Here is a 22,587-nt window from a genome sequence, read left to right as displayed (position 1 = left end):
TGGAGGTCATTTAGTTGCTCCAATGGCCATTGGAGGGATGCCCGCCTGCCAACGTCAAGGCAGACCCCCCCCTAAGCGGGTCCTAACACTGACCCTTCAGCCTGCTTCCTTGAGCTTCTGGCAAAGATATCTCTAATGAGACAGAAAGGGGTATTTTTTATATACACCCCTTTACTTATTAACCCTTAATAGGGAACACATGGGATGGGTAGCAGCATTGTAACCAGGCTGTGTGATACAAAGTAAATACAAATACAAAAAGAGAAGTCCTGCGCTAAAGCAGCAAGGACTACAACACACATCAGCCCCAATATGTAGTAAAAACCAAAGAAAAGAAAATGTTACTTGCGCTTTTTCCTTAATCCCTATGTATATTTAGACAAATGGAGGTCATTTAGTTGCTCCAATGGCCATTGGAGGGATGCCCGCCTGCCAACGTCAAGGCAGACCCCCCTAAGCGGGTCCTAACACTGACCCTTCAGCCTGCTTCCTTGAGCTTCTGGCAAAGATATCTCTAATGAGACAGAAAGGGGTATTTTTTATATACACCCCTTTACTTATTAACCCTTAATAGGGAACACATGGGATGGGTAGCAGCATTGTAACCAGGCTGTGTGATACAAAGTAAATACAAATACAAAAAGAGAAGTCCTGCGCTAAAGCAGCAAGGACTACAACACACATCAGCCCCAATATGTAGTAAAAACCAAAGAAAAGAAAATGTTACTTGCGCTTTTTCCTTAATCCCTATGTATATTTAGACAAATGGAGGTCATTTAGTTGCTCCAATGGCCATTGGAGGGATGCCCGCCTGCCAACGTCAAGGCAGACCCCCCCTAAGCGGGTCCTAACACTGACCCTTCAGCCTGCTTCCTTGAGCTTCTGGCAAAGATATCTCTAATGAGACAGAAAGGGGTATTTTTTATATACACCCCTTTACTTATTAACCCTTAATAGGGAACACATGGGATGGGTAGCAGCATTGTAACCAGGCTGTGTGATACAAAGTAAATACAAATACAAAAAGAGAAGTCCTGCGCTAAAGCAGCAAGGACTACAACACACATCAGCCCCAATATGTAGTAAAAACCAAAGAAAAGAAAATGTTACTTGCGCTTTTTCCTTAATCCCTATGTATATTTAGACAAATGGAGGTCATTTAGTTGCTCCAATGGCCATTGGAGGGATGCCCGCCTGCCAACGTCAAGGCAGACCCCCCCTAAGCGGGTCCTAACACTGACCCTTCAGCCTGCTTCCTTGAGCTTCTGGCAAAGATATCTCTAATGAGACAGAAAGGGGTATTTTTTATATACACCCCTTTACTTATTAACCCTTAATAGGGAACACATGGGATGGGTAGCAGCATTGTAACCAGGCTGTGTGATACAAAGTAAATACAAATACAAAAAGAGAAGTCCTGCGCTAAAGCAGCAAGGACTACAACACACATCAGCCCCAATATGTAGTAAAAAACAAAGAAAAGAAAATGTTACTTGCGCTTTTTCCTTAATCCCTATGTATATTTAGACAAATGGAGGTAATTTAGTTGCTCCAATGGCCATTGGAGGGATGCCCGCCTGCCAACGTCAAGGCAGACCCCCCCTAAGCGGGTCCTAACGCTGACCCTTCAGCCTGCTTCCTTGAGCTTCTGGCAAAGATATCTCTAATGAGACAGAAAGGGGTATTTTTTAGATACACCCCTTTACTTATTACCCCTTAATAGGGAACACATGGGATGGGTAGCAGCATTGTAACCAGGCTGTGTGATACAAAGTAAATACAAATACAAAAAGAGAAGTCCTGCGCTAAAGCAGCAAGGACTACAACACACATCAGCTTTTTCCTTAATCCCTATGTATATTTAGACAAATGGAGGTCATTTAGTTGCTCCAATGGCCATTGGAGGGATGCCCGCCAGCTCAAGGAAGCAGGCTGAAGGGTCAGTGTTAGGACCCGCTTAGGGGGGGTCTGCCTTGACGTTGGCAGGCGGGCATCCCTCCAATGGCCATTGGAGCAACTAAATGACCTCCATTTGTCTAAATATACATAGGGATTAAGGAAAAAGCGCAAGTAACATTTTCTTTTCTTTGGTTTTTACTACATATTGGGGCTGATGTGTGTTGTAGTCCTTGCTGCTTTAGCGCAGGACTTCTCTTTTTGTATTTGTATTTACTTTGTATCACACAGCCTGGTTACAATGCTGCTACCCATCCCATGTGTTCCCTATTAAGGGTTAATAAGTAAAGGGGTGTATATAAAAAATACCCCTTTCTGTCTCATTAGAGATATCTTTGCCAGAAGCTCAAGGAAGCAGGCTGAAGGGTCAGTGTTAGGACCCGCTTAGGGGGGGTCTGCCTTGACGTTGGCAGGCGGGCATCCCTCCAATGGCCATTGGAGCAACTAAATGACCTCCATTTGTCTTAATATACATAGGGATTAAGGAAAAAGCGCAAGTAACATTTTCTTTTCTTTGTTTTTTACTACATATTGGGGCTGATGTGTGTTGTAGTCCTTGCTGCTTTAGCGCAGGACTTCTCTTTTTGTATTTGTATTTACTTTGTATCACACAGCCTGGTTACAATGCTGCTACCCATCCCATGTGTTCCCTATTAAGGGTTAATAAGTAAAGGGGTGTATATAAAAAATACCCCTTTCTGTCTCATTAGAGATATCTTTGCCAGAAGCTCAAGGAAGCAGGCTGACGGGTCAGTGTTAGGACCCGCTTAGGGGGGGTCTGCCTTGACGTTGGCAGGCGGGCATCCCTCCAATGGCCATTGGAGCAACTAAATGACCTCCATTTGTCTAAATATACATAGGGATTAAGGAAAAAGCGCAAGTAACATTTTCTTTTCTTTTGTCTTTATAGTTGCCTTTTTGTACTGTGTTCTATCTTATTTCCCTATAAATATCATTACAACATTTGAAGTTTAGAGTGTTTATTTTTTATCACTCTAGTAATGTCCTGCTTGTATTTTTAGAGTTTATAAAAAAAAAAAAAATAACCTTGGCCTAACCTTTTTCATACAAACTACTTTAAAAATATTTACTGTATCAACACTTTTGATAGTAGTATTGTGTGCATTAAAGCATAAGTTACAACATTCCCTATTGGAGTTTAAACGGGTGAGTATGTGACTGAATTTAAAAAAATCACTGTGCACAGAGAAACAGTCCATTCAACGTTTTTCAGAAAAAATATGGAACTTACTCAAACAAGTATATATTTAAAGGTTGCTACTGAAAAAGCAACCACTAAAGAACAAAACAGCTTATTGTAGTTGTTCTGGTAAGTATAGTCAGTCCTTGTAGGCTTTTTCTGTAAACACTGCCTTTTCAGTGTTCTAGTGGCCACTTCTCTGACATCCACTAGAGGTGCTTCCGGGGTCAGTGGTGCACAGTGCGCAGCACTGACATTCAGTCTCCACGTTCTGCAAGGATACTCTGAACTTTCCCCATAGAGATGCATTGATTCAATGAATCTCTTTGAGGAGATGCTGTTTGGCACTGCCCCCGCCTACTTGGCTAAGATAATCATAATCCTTTTCCCATCCTATGGGAAAGAATTGTGGTTGGGTGAGATAATTGATTCTGTGTTTACAATTGTTTGTGTTCCTGACCCTATAGTGTTCTTTTACTATAAAATACATAGGATGTGCATACTCCATAAAAATAATTTTATATGAATTTAAACATAGAATATACAGCTCTACCCAATGCATGATTCTGACTTCAATTCGTTACCATTCCCTAGTTATCATCACACACCGCCAATTAACGTTTTGCTTGAGATCTTTACTTCTGTAATCCCATTCAAGCATCTTTCTAAATACTTTACTTTATTTCTGGCTCTTTACAAGCTGGAATTTGTCTTTAATTTCCTTCCTATGCAAAGCCATGTTAAGAACTGGCAATGCACATTCTGATATCCATATCTTCATTTATAATCTGTATTGTCCTGTTGATCTACACAAACTCAGCATTGCTACAGTTAGTATATGTCCTACTGCCCAGTCTTATATGTAAACCTGTAATGAATCTGTCCTTATAGTTTCCTCTTACATAAATTGTACTTTCAGTTCTGCCTTGCTTCAGTTGATTTCAGTTCAACTTTTGTATTTATCTTCATTATCTTTCTATTGAGCTAGTATCACATGGAGTAACTCTATTACTTTAAATAAAAAATTATATTCTCACCATTTCTTCACTTATTTTCTGCATCTTCATGTGCAGCACCTCCTCCTTTCAACCTTTTAGGTACTCCATGTTTTGCTCCTGGTTCTCCTTTTGTTTTTATGGCCTCTACTGGCAATCTAATAAATTCCATTATCACACTAGTATACAGATGATAATCTCATATTCATATTTGTCCCCGTTGTCTCTCCTGACCTTTTTATTTCATAAGCTGTGTCCCAATTTTTTGTAAATGTATGCATGCCAGCTTCCTGAGACTATGAAAAACAGAACTTAGCCTTATTTTGTCATTCAAATGCAAGCTTCCTAAATCCTATCTCAAAGTTCTCGTTTGTGTTGTAATTTTTTATTCCAATACTTCTGTCAAATATGGTTAACATTCTAATCCTTCTACTTTAATACTACACAATGTAAGTTGCTTTTAGGCATTTCTAAGAAAATATGAAGCCAAAACACTTGTCCACATGCATATTATCTCCTATCTTGATTACTGCAACACACTCGTCTTCGGTTTTACACATGTCAATATTTTTTCTAAATGTACAAAATGAATGTTGCTGCCAGGCTTATAGTTTTCTGACAAAGTAAAAGCTGTCATTATTCTGTAGTACATTGTTTGAGTACTCCAACAATGATAACTTTAATCCAATTGCATCTATCTTTGTGACATGCAAATTTTGGGAGTTAAAAATATTCTTTCATATAATGTTTTAGGATACTGTTAATCAGCTGAAATTAAAAATCAAACTATTTTCTTAAAATAACATTACATTGTCAGAAATACAGTGAAGATATTGTTAATATTTTAAATGACAATTGTAGCTGGAAACAGCTTTTTTTTATAGGAAGGAATATCTAAATGTGCGTACAGAGGCCTATTATCGTCAAACATCAGTCTTGTGTTCCAATGGCATGCAATATTGCTAATCCAAGCTTCTTTCAAAAAAGCTAATTGATTAGAAAGCTCTTTTAAAATTGTTAGCACAGTTGAAAAGTGTTGTGCTGATTAATGAATCAATAAAACTGTCCTTAATTAGACTAATTGAGTATCAGGATCATCAGCAACTGTTAGAGGTTGAATAGTTAAAGCCCAGAATGCGGTAATAGGCTAATAGAGAAAACCAAGGTGAAGTACCCATTAGGATGAGGCAAATATATGGTCAAGGATAGCAATGGGTCGGTTCAGGCAGTTCCCAAAGAAAGTCCAATATCAAGTAGACCATAAGAACAGGAGTAGTACAGAAATTCTCAGACAGCCCCCCCCCCTTCGAACCGGCAGCAATGCTCTTACACCACACCAAGGTGCCCGACAACAGATACAAACGCTCACTGACTATACGGATCTTAAACGTTGCTAAACTTCTCATCCCCCTACACTGGAGGGACACAGTGGCCCCTACCCTCAGGGAATGGTTTGCGAAAATGGAGGACCTCAGGGTGATGGAAGACCTACACCTGACGGCGACGGACAGAGCCCAGAGATACCTAGACACATGGACACACTGGATTCTGACAATGACTGGAGACAAACTCCCAGACTTGCTAGGGGAAAATGGTTAGCATTGAGTCCCCAATTACCTACACACAAGAGCGGGCGACCCAAGCGAAGTCCCAGTTAGGGAACACCTTCAACCCAGCGTACCCCGACACCGGGCATACCGAGGAACCGCCACCCCCCCCCTCCCCCCCCCTCCCCCCCCCCTCCCCCCCTCCCCCCCCCTACCTTCCCCACCTAAACGGACAGACACCCGACTGACCGACGGGCGGATGCACGCCCATCCCTCCCCCCCCCACCCCACCCCGCTTACATGACTAACAGATAAGACGAGACCTCAAGCAGGTTCGAGCACAGACTACTCCCGGAAGCCCTAGGGAGACTCATTTGGACCCCCGATCGCAAGACAACGAACTGCTAGACGACAGCTAGAGACACAGGTGAATAGTCTGAAGGGAACAGGAGACCCATTAACCCACTGGGTATCTTAGGTCGGTACAACAGAAATGGAAGACCGGGGAGCCTCTAACCCCTAAGCCCACAAGTTACCTCATCTGTCCCATTCTTTGACGGCCTAACCGACGATATACTTAACTCAAAGATCCCGCATACACAGCCCTACAGGGTATCTGATGGGACCGAAGGGTCCAAGGGTTGCATACTAAGATTTGCAAGGTATTGACACCGCTACTAGTAACCCCGAACGGGCGACTCACACTTATCAGCGATAACATAGGAAGCCCCTAAGGGGAAATGAATCTGTAAGTGCAATTGCTTCTACCGAATAATTTTATGGACTCTGTATAACTCATGTGAACCCCACTATGTTCAACCACTTTATGTATCACTATCCCTTATGCACCCTATTTACTGACAATTCACAAGAAAACAATAAAAAAGAAATTAAACAAAAAGAAAACGTCATCGGCCACCAACCGATGGTGATACTCACACATCCCCCATATCCCTCTGACTACCTTCCCAGCCCACCAGTTTCTACTCTCCCACCACAACCCCCTTACTTAATTCTTGACCTCAACCACAGGCTCATGACAGCCAGACCTCTAAAGAGGCAGGCGAGACGACACCTACAAGTTTACCCAAATGTTAGTATGGCAAAGTCAAGAGCAAGGATGTTATATATGGTTCTCACATACTAGCAATATACCTTAAAATAACAAATGTATAAAGAAGAAATTGAACCACACATATGTCTGTACCTTTATTGGTTGTATGATGCTACATCACCATTGTTGTCATGCTGAATGTATCTTATATTTGAATAACCCCCCCACTCTTTTTTCTGTACCCCTAATACCCCTAACTAACAAAAACCAATAAAATACAAATTTGAAAAAAAAAGAACAGGAGTAGTAGGACACAACTTGTAGGAACAAGGAGCAAAGGACTGTGATTTCTTATAGGGAGGAGAGCGGATGACCCAGACACGATGTCCATGTCACCTGCACTCCTTTTGGCATGTCCCACTCTCTTCCACCCTCTTAAGATGTGCTCAGTTGAGTACACACATGCAAAAGTAGCACAATATCGTGAGGACCGAGCCACCACCCTTTAACGTAAAGCATTAACTTGACTGGTTAATGAGCCTCTGCACCCTGCCAGATGCTGCGTGGATGCTCCAAACCTTTGGTATAACAAACCACGTTGAGAGACAAAATAAAGTCTGAATGCACCAATGCCCACTAACGCTGAATTTTTCAAACAGACGATAGAGATATGGCTTAAGAGTGTGAGGTGAGTTGCGGCCAGAGCGGGGACCTGACAGTAATTGTGTGTTCGAGTACAGGCTCAGGGTGGATAGAAACCAATAACTTTCCTCTTAAACTCATCAGTCTATTTTTGTTCTGAGAAATGAAGGCTATTTCTTCTGAGAAGTTGCCAAGGAAGGTCTCGTATGATGTGTACTACTTCCTTCACAGAACAGCACTCTAACCAGAATAGAAAGCGTGGAAGGCCCTAACTGAACAAAAGGGCACATGCATTAGAGTGCAATGTTTGAGAAGCAAAGGCCTCACAGCTGCCCAACTTTCTAAATACACTCATTAGTCCCTGGCCTTATCTTATAGTTAGGATAACCTTATCTTATAGTTAGGATAGCCTTATGCCTATCCCATGCATGCTTAAACTCCTTTACTGTGTTAACCTTTACCACTTCAGCTGGAAAGCTATTCCATGCATCCACTACCCTTTCAGTAAAGTAATACTTCCTGATATTATTTTTAAACCTTTGCCCCCTCTAATTTAAGACAGTCCTCTTATTGTGGTAGCTGTTCTTCTTTTTTACAGTCTTCTCCTCCTGTGTTGATTCCCTTTATGTATTTAAATGTTTCTATCATATCCCCCCTATCTTTCCTCCAAGCTATACATGTTGTTAAGATCCTTTAACCTTTCCTGGTAAGTTTTATCCTGCAATCCATGAACCAGTATAGTAGCCCTTCTCTGAACTCTCCCCAAAGTATCAATATCCTTCTGGAGATACGGTCTCCAGTACTGCGTACAATACTCCAAGTGAGGTCTCACCTGTGTTCTGTACAATAGCGTGAGCACTTTCTACTGCTAATATCTCTCCCTGTACAACCAAGCATTATGCTAGCATTTCCTGCTGCTCTACTATTACATAGTCTTTTTGCTTCATGCTTAATTTTTGCTTCAATCACAATGAAATTTGTTTGGAAATTAAGTATTTCACTGAAATTTTAACAGAAGCAACTTCAAAACTTTTAAAAGTGAGTTTATCTTCTAAATAATTTTTCTCACTTTGCACTTATGTGTTTTGTCACTAGTGCACTTTTATGGTATTGCACATGTATGTGGTATTTATATCCCTCAACAAGTGATTTGTAGTGTGTTTAAGCACAGTGCACTCTATATAATTTTTGGAAATTATTACTAATTAATATTTGTGTGAAAATTATTCACTTATATTGTTTGGTCTTAAAGGCACAGCACACTTTTTTATTTTATTTTTTTATTACATAGTCTGCCTACCATAAGTCATCTGAAATAATTACCCCTAAATCCCTTTCTTCAGATGTTGAGGTTAGGACTCGATCAAATATTCTGTACTCTGCCCTTGGGTGTTTACATCCAAGATGCATTATCTTGCACTTATCCACATTAAATGTAATTTGAAACAACTCTGACCATTTTTCTAGTTTACCTAAATTATTTTGGCTTATGCCTCCTGGAACATCAACCCTGTTACATATCTTAGTATCATCAGCAAAAAGACACACCTTACCATCAAGACCTTTTGCAATATCACTAATAAAAACATTAAAGAGAATGGGTCCAAGGACAGATCCCTGAGGTACCCCACTGGTGACAAGCCCATGCTTCAAATATACTCCATTGACTACAACCCTCTGTTGCCTGTCACTCAGCCACTGCCTTACCCATTCAACAATATTGGAATCCAAACATAAAGATTGCAGTTTATTGATAAGCCTTCTATGTGCAACACTGTCAAAAGCCTCACTGAAATATAGGTAAGCAATGTCTACTGCACCACCATGATCTATTATTTTAGTTATCCAGTCAAAAAAAATCGATCTCCCTAAAGTAAACCCATGTTGTCTTTGATCTTAAAATCCATGTGATTTTTAGATGTTCAACAATCCTAACCTTTAACATGGTTTCCATTACTTTACCTCTACTGAAGTAAGGCTTACTGGCCTATAGTTGCCCGACTCCTCCCTATTACATTTCTTGTGAATGGGCACAACATTTGCCAACTTCCAATCTTCTGGGACTACTCCTGTTAACAATGATTGGTGAAATAAATCTGTTAATGGTTTTGCTAGTACACCACTAAGCTATTTTAATAACTTTTGGGTGTATTCCATCAGGTTTCATTGACTTAATTGTCTTTACCTTTGACAGTTGAAATAGAACCTCTTCCTCTCTAAACTCCCATGTAACAAATTACTTATTTGTCCTTTTTCCTAACAAAACAAAAATATTCATTGAGGCAGTCAACTAGACCTTTATCCTCTTCTACATACCTTTTGTTCTTTGTTTACAATCTAAGTAATCCTTATTTTACTTTCCTTTTCTCATTTATGTATCTAAACATGTATTTCCCCCCCTTTTTTTTTTTTTTTTTTTTTCTGACTGTGCTATTTTTTCTTCTGTGTGTGATTTGGAAGATCTTATAACTTGCTTAGCCTCTTTCTGCCTAATCTTATAGATCTATCTATCTTCCTCACTCTGTGTTTTTTTTTTTTTAGTTTTATATAATTTATTTGTTTTACCATTGTTCATCATAAAAAAACAAAAAACTTTACATACAAAGGCGACAATTATTCATTGTCCCTTCCCATCATATTATTGATACATGTAACATATATTTGACAATACATACAACATATATACATAAAACACATCTTTTGCTCTTCTATTTTCAATAAACAAGTTTGTCTTTCTTTTTATGTTATTCCCTGTCAGGATATTCCATTGTGGCAGAATCTGATCCACTCTGTTTTTTTTTTTTATTTGTTTGTTTGTTTGTTTTTTAAATTACTAAATGTTAACTTTTAGTGTTTTACTATTTTGGCCACATCTGCGGAGTATCACAGTGGTTTCTTGAATTTTTTGCTTTTACTGACAAGCCTAATGCAATTTTCTGTTGCCTTCAGCAGTGCAACTTTTAAATAATCCCATTTCTTTTGAACTCCTTTACGCATATTCTAATTTTAGAACAGTCTGTTTTTCTAAAGTCTAAAACTTTTGTTTTTGTGTGGTGTGACTCAGTCACTGTTCTTATATTAAACCACACTGACTGATGATCATTGGATCCTAAACTTTCACCTACAGTAATATCTGATACCAAATCTCCATTTGTTAACACTAAATCTAGTATGGCCTCCTCAACGACTTGTTTTAGAGACAATCCCAGTAGTGAGTACAAGCAGCTGTTTTGGTTTTCCAGTTCACATCAGGAAGATTAAAGTCACCCATTAGGATAACTTTCTCATTCATTGTCATTTTAGCTATTTCCTCAACTAGTAGATTATCTAACTCTTGTATTTGTCCTGGGGGGCCTATAAATCACACCTACACGAGTTACTGTGTGATTACCAAATTCTAACATAACCTAAATGGACTCTATGTTCACCTTACTAACTTTTATTAGGCTAGATGTTATGCTATCTTTCACATACAGGGCCTCCCCTCCCCCTTTCTTGCCTTCCCTGTCTTTTCTATAAAAAGAGTACCCTGGTATTGCTATGTCCCAGTCATTTTTCTCATTATGCCATGTCTCAGTAACAGCGACTAAATCTACATTATCAGTTGCCAATATTGCCACAAGTTCATGGATCTTATTCCCTAAACTGCAAGCATTTGTAGACATGACTCTAAGCTTATTATTTTTTAACACACTTGCTACATGCACCTTCTGTTCTTATTTTGGGGTGTGAGGATATTTATGGGGTGATACATATTAAAATATTTTCATAAAAATTATCAAAAATGTATTTAATACATTTTATTATATCAAAAATTGATATCTTGGCATGTTCCCCAATAAATTATTTAAAGCTGAGAATTACCCACGATTTTAATTATTTTAGATCCTAGAGGAGACGTTTCACCAGAAGATTTTTACTTCACACAGTAATCACTAATTAATTTTAAAAATATAATTTATTGTGACAATAATAATAAAAATAATAGCAATATGTAACATGCATGACAATCAGTGAATAATAAGGTATAACATAATTATACAATATGGTAGTGGTTTAACACAATATAAACAGCTAAAAGCAACCAGTTGTCAACAAGATTTATGATAGGACACTGCTTAGAAACCAAATTCACATAGAAGACAAAACTTCACAGAACACAGCAGTGCAGCGTAAAGCAATAAAAACTTTGTCTGACAGTCAAATCACACTGAATTAACTCTTCCACTGCTGGCTACAATCCTCATAGGCAAGATCATTCACCATTCCTAGGACCATCCAATAAGAATAATTATATCAGAACAAGTCAATATCTCTGGATAAAAATTTGGTATGCTAACATTTGGCAAATTTACCATTAATATATCGTTATCTTTACTCCACCTGCAGGAATGGAATTTTTCTATCCATATATTCCTTAGCTAATTATGATTTCTAATAATTGAAATCTGACCAATATTTATCCATATATATATATATTCCTACTATTAGTCAAATTTGCATTAATTTAATTAAATAAAAGCAGCATAATTACCAGTTATGTTGTAGATTTTCTATCAGATGTGTAGAAATATCACAGGAATATCGAATGCAAGTATGATGAGAATTGTAGAAAATAGAAAAGTTTTCATAGTTCTGAAGTTGTGTTAGTTGGAAAAGATAAAGAATTAGGTGTGTCCAAGAGAGTGTAACCTTTCCAGTTACATTTGATTAAAAATAAGTGACTTTTGTTTTGTTAACAGTTTGTTTCTACAGACTGCACAATTGTGCATCTGTAAAAGCCTTTATCATTTGTCAGTGTGCCTATACATGGTTTTATTAGCTTTTTTTTTTGTGTAATTTTGTGTTTTGCCAGTAAATTGTGCACCTCTAAACGTGTGTGGCTTTTCTGGAATGATTTTGAGTAGATCATCTTGTTATAATATATGCCAATGTTTATTTTTTATTAAAATTATTGGTAAAGTTGGAGCATTGTGTTTTTTTTTTTTTTTTTTTTTTTATATACGTTAAAACGTCATCCCTATTATGGTTTTCTGATGAGCCTTGCTGCCACATTAATTCTAGACTGTAACAGGGCAAGTTCATTCATGCCCATTGGATTTAACACTAATTTGGCGAATTAACCTTAAACAAAAAATTAGCACAATGTACTTACTCTGCTAGATGTAAAGCTGAAACATATTATTCCTTATAAATAATTAGGCCAGTCATTTGTCTCTAACCCTATATGAATTAACAGTGATCATCTTTTTAGACACTATAAGCACCTAAACGACTTTATCTTAATGAAGTGGTTTAGATGTATAGCCCTTCTTTTACAAAGATGATTGTGGGAACCGCACTCAATCGCAGCAGCCACCGGTGCTCTGGAACAGGACTAGCAATCCCAACACGTCAAGGTAAAAAAAGAGAAGTATCCACTAAAGTGTTAAAGCTGCAGGCAGATTTTAATGGAACAAAAAGAACAGCAACGTTTCGACCTTCACAGAGGTCTTTTTCAAGCTAACACCACAAACCAAACATCAGTGCATATATAGCAAAAAATGCCAAAAGAAATCAAACAATAATTCACTTAAGTGAAAGTCATTAGCACAAATTAATAACACAAAACAGTACAAATCATGCACAATATATCTATAGATCTACTATATGCAATAGTCTATAACTTACCCCTGTGTGCACATTCTACTTCATTTAGAATTGCTTATCTCCTGCTCAGTGAATAGCCTACTAGAGCCTACAGGGGTCTCTTGTTAACGGATAAAGATCAATTAACCAAGTAGGAGATTTTAAAAAAATAAATAAAAACTTCTAAACTAAACACACTGTGCTGTCAGATAAACAAGTTATTTGACTCCTAAATGGCAGAGAATTGAACAATCAGACTGTAGGTGACTAATTTATACACTAAAACAGATTTGTTAAGCTAAAGTTGATTTGGTGCTTAGAATATCCCATTTGAAGTCTTATCATTCTTGTGTCAGCTTTTGAGATGGGGGACATTAGTACAGTGTAAATTTCTACTGTTTTGTTTTATGGCTATTAGTACCATTTTGATGGCGTGGCAGCATACAGCAAATCAGTTCTCATCCATGCAGTGACATGTATTTTTTTTTTTCATTTTAAGTAACATTATGCATTTACAGTCATTAGCAATTATTTAAAGGGATTATAACTAGAAGATCTGCAAAATATAAAAATAAATGGAGAATATAAATGCAAAAATTCAGCCCTGTGATCTTCATAAGAACTTTCATTAAAAAGAGCAACTTATTTTGTGGATACACATTCTCTAATTTCATTTAATAGAATAAAATGAAACCAACAAATTAGAATCTTGAACAGTTATCACTGCAACTATTTTTTTTTTTTATTATTAAGCTTTGTTTGGAAAGAATAGCTAAACCAGTCTATAAACTAGAATAATAAATAGCTCAAAATAATCTGAGGGTTGATATTCGTAATACGGGGAAATAAATTGACATTCTGGACTTTTCACCTGCTATGTATGCAGTTTCTGTAGGAGATGTCTTCACCAATGCCACTATATTCAGCAGACTTGCACATTGGATTTTGGGCAAGTCATGAATTCAGTCTGTCTGAACCATTTTTTTTTTTTTTTTTATGAACTAGTTCAAACAAGCTGTCAGTGACAGAGTGTCAGGGTCTTACCTGAGTTGGGAGTCTGTAGCGCAGATATGTCGCTCACCCTTGCAGATAGCCACAGGCCGAGGTGGTCAGGTAAGAATTCACCTGGCCTGTGGGTCTGTGCACGGGGGCTGTGCAGGATGCAGTACCAAAGTCGCAGGACAGGCAAGGGCAGAACCAGCAGGATAGTCGAGGGATAGCCGAGGTCAAAGGATGCCAGAGGTTAGAATCAACGTAGTCACAAGCCGAGGTCAAATATACGAAGCAGAATAAACAGGAACACTGGTACGACACAGGAACACAGATCAAAGACTTGACAATGAGTGCAGGGCGAGGCTGGGTTTAAATACCCTGCTGATGAAGATCAGAGTCAGGTGAGAAGCAGACAAGTCAAGGTGCAGCCCCCGGTGTAGTAGCCAAGCCAGGGTGAACAAGACCGGAATCAGAAGTCTCTGGTAAAGCTGCTGTGGCTCAGAGGTAGAGAGCAGGACTGGGATAGATAAGTACCCCGGTTCAAGTCCCCTGTTGGGAATTCCAGGAGCGACCACGTCTGGCCGTCTGTCTCACAGGTGAGTACCCTGACAGTACCTCCCCCTTCAAAAACGACCTCTGGGCGTAGGTAGGCTCCTCATTGAAATAATCCGTCTCTCCAGAGTCACTCTCAGAATCCGTCGAGTCCCCATAGTGAAAGTCCTCAGTATGGGATCCCTGATTAGCTCGGGATTTCCCAGTACCAGCTTCTGGTACAGCTGACGATCGGTCTAGGTTCCGGGTAGGGGTGACAAAAACTTCCACAACCTCGGGAGGGACAGTGCTCGCAGCTAGCAGTGCTTTTTCGAACACTTCCAGGTCTTTTTTACAGACCGTAGTGCCATTAGAAGCAATGACACAATCCTTAGGTAAATCCTTTTCAAGTGGGCAGGAAGTAGTGGTGGTAATACAGGAAGCAACTTTGGTAGTAAAGGCAGACGACTCTGGAGCAGGAGGTCTAGGAGGGCGAACAGGACAAAGCGTGATGAAGTGTCCACCTTCTCCGCAGTAAAAACACAGACCATGGCTTCTCCTTCGGTCCCTCTCTCCCGGTGTGACTTTGCAGTGGACACGTCCAATTTGCATAGGTTCCTCAGGATCAAGTTGAACACAGGATACCTCTGGAGTTCTCCTGGGAACTGGATCATAAGAGGGTATCACTGGGGTGTGGTGACGTAGACTCCGCGATTTTTTAGTAGTTGGAGCTGGCTTGGGCTTAGTGATCCTGCACTGTGAGTCCAAAGCAATAATAAAGGACTCCCAGCTGACAAGGACAGGACTCTTCCTCTGCAACATTTGGTAAGACCAAGCTTTAATGCGTCCAGACAACAGGTTGATAGCCGCTCTGACCCTGATGAAATCCGTGGCGTAAGTTCGAGGCTTTAAAGAGAACAATAGCTCGCAATCCATCCTGAATGACTGGAAGGACGTGTAGTTACCATCAAATCTGTCGGGCATGATGACAAAGGGTTCCGGAGCTGGATGTACTGCGCCTTTAAGAGATAAAAGTTCCTGCTGCAACTCCGAAACAATCTGGGCCAGGCTGGACACTTGCTGGAGTGAGGGTGAGCACATTTCTGCGGACTCCATATTGGTCAAGTCTTTTGTCAGGGTCTTACCTGAGTTGGGAGTCTGTAGCGCAGATATGTCGCTCACCCTTGCAGATAGCCACAGGCCGAGGTGGTCAGGTAAGAATTCACCTGGCCTGTGGGTCTGTGCACGGGGGCTGTGCAGGATGCAGTACCAAAGTCGCAGGACAGGCAAGGGCAGAACCAGCAGGATAGTCGAGGGATAGCCGAGGTCAAAGGATGCCAGAGGTTAGAATCAACGTAGTCACAAGCCGAGGTCAAATATACGAAGCAGAATAAACAGGAACACTGGTACGACACAGGAACACAGATCAAAGACTTGACAATGAGTGCAGGGCGAGGCTGGGTTTAAATACCCTGCTGATGAAGATCAGAGTCAGGTGAGAAGCAGACAAGTCAAGGTGCAGCCCCCGGTGTAGTAGCCAAGCCAGGGTGAACAAGACCGGAATCAGAAGTCTCTGGTAAAGCTGCTGTGGCTCAGAGGTAGAGAGCAGGACTGGGATAGATAAGTACCCCGGTTCAAGTCCCCTGTTGGGAATTCCAGGAGCGACCACGTCTGGCCGTCTGTCTCACAGGTGAGTACCCTGACACAGAGGTGAACAATGAAAACTGCTCAGTGACATCATATGAAACCCATGGTATCCCATAAGTGGTTGGAATTTATTGCTTCATAGCTACAGAATACTAATCCAGCCTCTCAGAGATGTAGCACTTCTAATGGCGCTGTTACTGAATATTAAGGATTTTTTTTTATAGGGAAGGAAAGATTAAAAATACACTATCTTAATCCATAATGCTAGGGAGATGTATTTGGCAACATTTTGAATATCTTGAATAAAGACATAATATTTACAAAGTTAATCTAACCACCATGTCCAATGCATAAGTTTTACTTCCATATTTTTACTCAAGCAGCAAAGGTGCAAAGTTTTTAAAAGCCAAAGTAGAACGTGATTGCTTTTTTTTTGTGTGTGTTTTTTAATCAAACTGTTAAACACTTTGACCAAGGGAAGAGTTTCTAAAGTTCAATTTGCATAGTGAGCTTTAGTGGTTAGGATGCTCAGTGCCACTTAAATGCACTTTTTTATTGTATATTTACAAGATCTTTAATTATTTTGTGTTTTTTGATCAACCTTTAATATAACTGTGTTTTTTAATGTATCTATTTAGCATCTTTAAATCTTTCTATTAGCTTTAATAAATATATTTCAGTAATTAAAAGCAGACAATTTAACTATAAGAAAAAATGTCACTAAATGGACACTACATATATTTTTTTGTACATTATCTAAATGTTATTAGTTACTCCTAAATTAATCAAATTTTAATAGTGTGTGTAATACCTGTACATGTTTTCCATTTTAGTTAATGTATGATATTTTAACATATTGGTAAAATATTCAATTGAGAACAATAAGATATTTTAATGTTTTTTTTTTTTTACGAATTCAGCATAAATTACTTGAACAATTCAAATAACAAATGGAATAGAACTGCATGCATCAGAAGCTTATCTTACTTCACCTAGAAGTTGTTCATTAAAGTGACCTTTCAGGTTAGCAACTTGTCAAACTACATAGACAGAAATACAATGATGTTTTTACTGTATCAGCAAAAGTATGATTCAGAATAATATAAATTGCCTCAATATAAAATGTAGTTCATGGTTGTAACTTTTAAGGACATATTGTTGCTTCAAAATTATGTGAAAATGTTTTATTGTGCATAACATCCTGTAGCTTAATATTTGAGCACTCTATTTCTCTAAAATATAGTGTTGCTCACATAATTAGTAATTGTGACAGTCATTGCAATGTCTACATTAAAAATAATCATTATTTTATGTCTTTTTGTAGAATCACAGCCTCTGTCTCATAACTTAAACATAGCAACTTCTTTCTTTCTGTGCACTTAAAAGGACTGGAATATAAATGAGCAATGAAGTTATTTTTTGGTCAGTTAAATAGAGAACATTCTAAAGCCAGAATTAAATTGAGTCTATAAGCCTCATTCCCTTTTATGTACACTCTAGGAATGATTACCAGCCTGTATAGAACATACATTTCACTGCTAAAAGCCGCTGGCTACTCTTTTAATGCCTGCAAGTGTACAGGAACTGTCTGCATAGTCCCTGCTTCCAAACAGTAAAGGAAGTTCTAATGGGTCAGATGATTCCTATAGACTGTGTAGAGAGAGTGAATGGAATCTACTTTTTCGCTGTCAGCATTTCATTATCAGTCCAGAAAGTGATACTAATTGCTATAGCAGTTTTAAATATCTTTATTTTACAAATATATGATAACTTTAATTACTCTATGTGGCATTATGTTCAAATGCAAACTTTTTTTTTTCTATTCTGTTGCCACTTTTAGTAAGCTGTAATGCTATTCATGCCATCAGGGACTTTAGATATATCCGAAATGTTTATTAAAGTTAAAATATAATAAAATACACCTACACTAAAACCTGCAGTAAACTACTAAACAATCTTTGATTGCTGAGGATGTTTGTAATTTGCAGTATGTATTGTTTTCTGTATACAGCTATATGGGATCTTCAGGATTCCATAATTTATTCAGTTTGTGGTTGAATCCATTAACATGTCTTCCTAAAGAAACTCCTTACTTTAGAAAAACAAACTGGATGACTTTGTCGTATATCTCCCTGAGGAACCTAGATAATGCTTTGTCAGTTAACCTATTTACTACTAAGCACTTTTTTGTTTAAATTGGCATACCATTTATTTGAAATAGCTAGCATATAAACATATAGTAAAACAACAACAATTTTGCATAGATTGCAATTCAGAAAAAAAAAACATAAATTGTAATTCTGTATATTCACACAATTTTTATTTTTCATTTACTGGTTCAACCTTTATATAAACATATATATTATCCGTATGAAAAAAAATTAGATAGTGCTATCTATATTGCAATAATTCATATAATGTTACTCATAGTTGGTGTTGAAAAAAAAAGATCAATACAATCGTCAAATTACCTGCTTAGAGGCCTATGTAATGACCCTGATGGCATTACTGGAAGTAGAGTTTACTTATTATTATTATTATTATTATTATTGCCATTTATATAGCGCCAACAGATTCCGTAGCGCTTTACAATATTATGAGAGGGGGGATGTAACAATAAATAGGACAATTGCAAGAAAACTTACAGGAACAATAGGTTGAAGAGGACCCTGCTCAAACAAGCTTACAGTCTATAGGAGGTGGGGTAAAAGACACGTTAGGGCAGGAAATATCAATCAAATAGGGTGAGAGTGAAGCAGAGCTGGAGGAGAGAGTAAAGCACTGCCCTATAGGAGAGAGCAAGAGACAGGTATGTAAGGTAGAGATTACTCTGGGAGGCCATAAGCTTTCCTGAAGAGATGGGTTTTAAGACCCTTCTTAAATGATTATAATGTCATAATGTAAATCTAGTGTCTGTATTTCAGCATCACACCTATGTATAGTAAATATATTTAAACTATATATTTCTAAATAAATAAGATTTTTTTTAACAAAGTGTTAGAGCAATCTGCTTTGATCTCTGTACTAATAGAAATAGAATAATTCCCTGACAGTATGAATGGATGAGCTTTGAAGGTTCATTTATTGTTTGGAAGTAGGAGGATGCTGTATTTTATAGAGCATTTGCCGACATTAAACGAGTGGAATAGGTTCCTGGCAGGAAAAAAAAAAATATTTACGAACTGGCAACCATTTTTGAAGTATAAATAAGTGTATGTGAAACCATAATAAACTAGACATCACTTTGCAAAGACAAGGACACTAAATGCGTGCATATATGGTTTTGGTATTGAAGGGTTAGTCCAGAAAATGAAGATATATAAACTGTATGCTATGGTAATGGATGTTGTCTAGAGGATTTTTTTTTAACATATTTATATAGGTAGTTTATGTTCACAAATGCATAGCGTCAGCATCAACATGCAAGGAACATATGCTTTTATATAAAAACAAAACAAAAACTAAAACATTAAAAAGCAGCAGACTAAGAGAAATCAAATTGAATTCTCTTCCATAGCATTCAGGATTTTACAGAAATGTCATACTTTTTGAAATTTACATTTCTGATTCTATAGTTTATAAAGCAAAGAAATGGGGTCACATATTGGTTAAAACTTGCTAGTTTGCAATCCTGTACTCTCCATGGTGCTGCATTTGTTACTGAAAAGTACATTTAGCAGAGGAAATGGTTTGTAAAAGCAAATATCAGCAGATGCAATTAGACCAGTCAATGGTATTGCATCTCTTAAAAAAACAAACAAAACAAATAGCTTATTGATTCCATTCATATAAATATATATGTCAGAATCATTAATTATTCCTTTTATTGAATGTGAAAACATTGATTTAGAGGAATATTTTTTTTCTTGGTGTTTAACATTAGTTTTGCAAAAATATTACAGCAATAGTAATCATTTTTTTTTAAAACTATATTACAAATATAAATATTGAAAATTCATTATTTTCACATACATCATACAGTACACTTGAGCTCTCTCTGAATAAATTGGAATACTAAATTCCCCAATGACAGGAAGTAATTTCATGTCTACTGTTTAACAAACATTGCAAAGAATTACAATATTTTAAGAAACATTAATTTTCTTATAACGAAGTATATAACTTGTGAGAGAAATGTTGAAATAAAATATATTCAATATCAAATATTTATGTACTGTAGATTGGAACATGTAAGTAAATGTATTTTTTTGTTTTTATTCCTTGCATCAAAATCTATCTAATCACAACATACACACACATGCGAGTGAACACACACACACCTACATACACACTTAAAGGCAATCTTGTATGGACCTTTCAATCAAAATTGAATTTTAGGTCTATGCAAATGCTTAGTCCATCAGCAACAGCAAAGGTTACCCAGTAAAGCAGGTTCTACGATAAAAGAACACTGTTAAAGTAAGACTATAGCAATAGGAATACAAACCCGATGTCAGCTCCAAATGCGCATGCGCAGCAAGAACCGCGGGCATTCAAACTGCCCATAGGAAAGCATTACTCAATTCTTACCTTTTTCCAGTGTCGAGGCTTATCAGTGGTCCTTAACTCTCCACCTCCTGCAAAGACACAATAAGGATGCACTCTCTGGTCTTGCCAACGTGAATTTTTAGTTAACCAAACAAAACTGAGATCATAGAGTGAACCCCCTGGAAGTATGCCAGTGGTGTCATGTTACAAAGTGATGATGTACATGCAAACCGGAGGCCTGTGACAGTGTTGCTAGGAAACAGATAAGCAGTACTTAAATGCTAAAAATTGCAAGAATAATATGAGTGTATCTGGAAGCAATAAAAATGAAGTAATGTACAAACTACGAAGGACAGAAGCAGATAGCACAATGTGGTCAGAAACAAGAAAATGTAAGCAAAAAAAGACAAGTGTAAAAATGTGACATTTGTTATGTGTGTGAAGCAAAACCACTGTGAAGATTGTGTAACGATGAAGCAAAACCAAAGCATAAGTAAGTAAGGCAGTGAAAAAACAGAGAAAATAAGTGGTAACTACAAGTACCTGAAAAGTAAAAAAGATGTGTAATATGTATCCAAAATAGCAAACTTGTAAAATAAAAAAACAAGAAATTGAATATAAGTAAAACTGCACTGTCTAAAGTGATAAATAATACTATCATAATATATACTCACAAGGAGGGGCAAGGCCTGACTGCCGAGCTGAGCGGTCGCATGCTGCTTTAGCTACAGGTTACTTCGTGCAAATTAACTATTTTTGAGGATTTGCCAATCCGTGCCAGTGAGAGTTATCTTGGGACCAACTGCAGCATGGTTGGAAGCGTCTTTAGACACAGTGTCCCACCTAAGATGGCAGCTGCCTCATGTCTACCAGACCACAATACCCACACTCTATCTGGGCTCGAATCTTTGAGGCATTCTGGGCCAAACTGGCCAACAGATTGAAAAGTACCACCCAAGAAATACAACATACCGACATAATCCAGTGTCCACAACAGAGATGTAACCAGCAGGAGGTAATGTCTCACCGGCAGGCAACAGGTACTCCACCATGTCGATGGCCTCAGCATCTCACAGACTGCATCCCATCCTCGCGGCGGACCAGGCCATCTTGGAAATGCTGCTCTTGCAGGCCTCTGCGGATCTGCCACTGCAACAGCGCTTGTGGAACACAGCTTCGGAGAGTGACTCTCCAAATGAGCCCAACAATCCCAAGACATAACTACGGAAAAAAGCATGAGGATCTGCCGGGATGTATGCCGGAGAACTGTAGGCCTCAGTTTACTTTGTGGGACACTGTTTTCCCAGTAATGGTGTTGTGCTGACTGACATGCTTTATGGCACTAGGCCGCAGTCTAAGGGGAAATAAATATCCCAAGATATGCTAGGTCCTAATGGCCTTTTCTCGAATGCTATGCAGGCAAAGATCCCAAGTGGCTTCTTTTATCATGTCTAGTCAACAAACTGTTCTCAGAATTCAGTCCTGACACGCTGGTTTACCTTATGGTAGCTTGTTTTATTCAGCATAGAGTAACCGAATATCCATCCTGCTCAGCAACTCTTTAATGTTATAAGGTCTTTCTCATATCTAGACATACTGATCTTGCCTGCATATGCCTTCATATTAGCATTGTTGTTTTTAGTTCTGAGTAATTTGTGTAAATGTTCTGCAATTTCCTTGATATTGTATTAGAGCTAAATATGTATCTGTCTGAATTATCCTGGCTCAACATGTTGTCCTGTTTTAAGTTTCTATGCTGCACAGTGCTCCTAAGCTTAGCCTATACACCTTGAAAGCTTTAGATTAATTATTAACAAACCAATTACCTGTACAATGGGATACAGCATACTTGTTTAATCTTTTCGTTACAACAGACAACAATATCTTTTATTTCTATAAAATTTA

Source organism: Pelobates fuscus, chromosome 10 (assembly GCF_036172605.1).
Source record: "Pelobates fuscus isolate aPelFus1 chromosome 10, aPelFus1.pri, whole genome shotgun sequence".
In the NCBI taxonomy this organism is placed as follows: domain Eukaryota; kingdom Metazoa; phylum Chordata; class Amphibia; order Anura; family Pelobatidae; genus Pelobates; species Pelobates fuscus.
The sequence above is the reverse complement of the archived record's forward strand: the minus strand, read 5'-3'. Positions refer to the sequence as shown.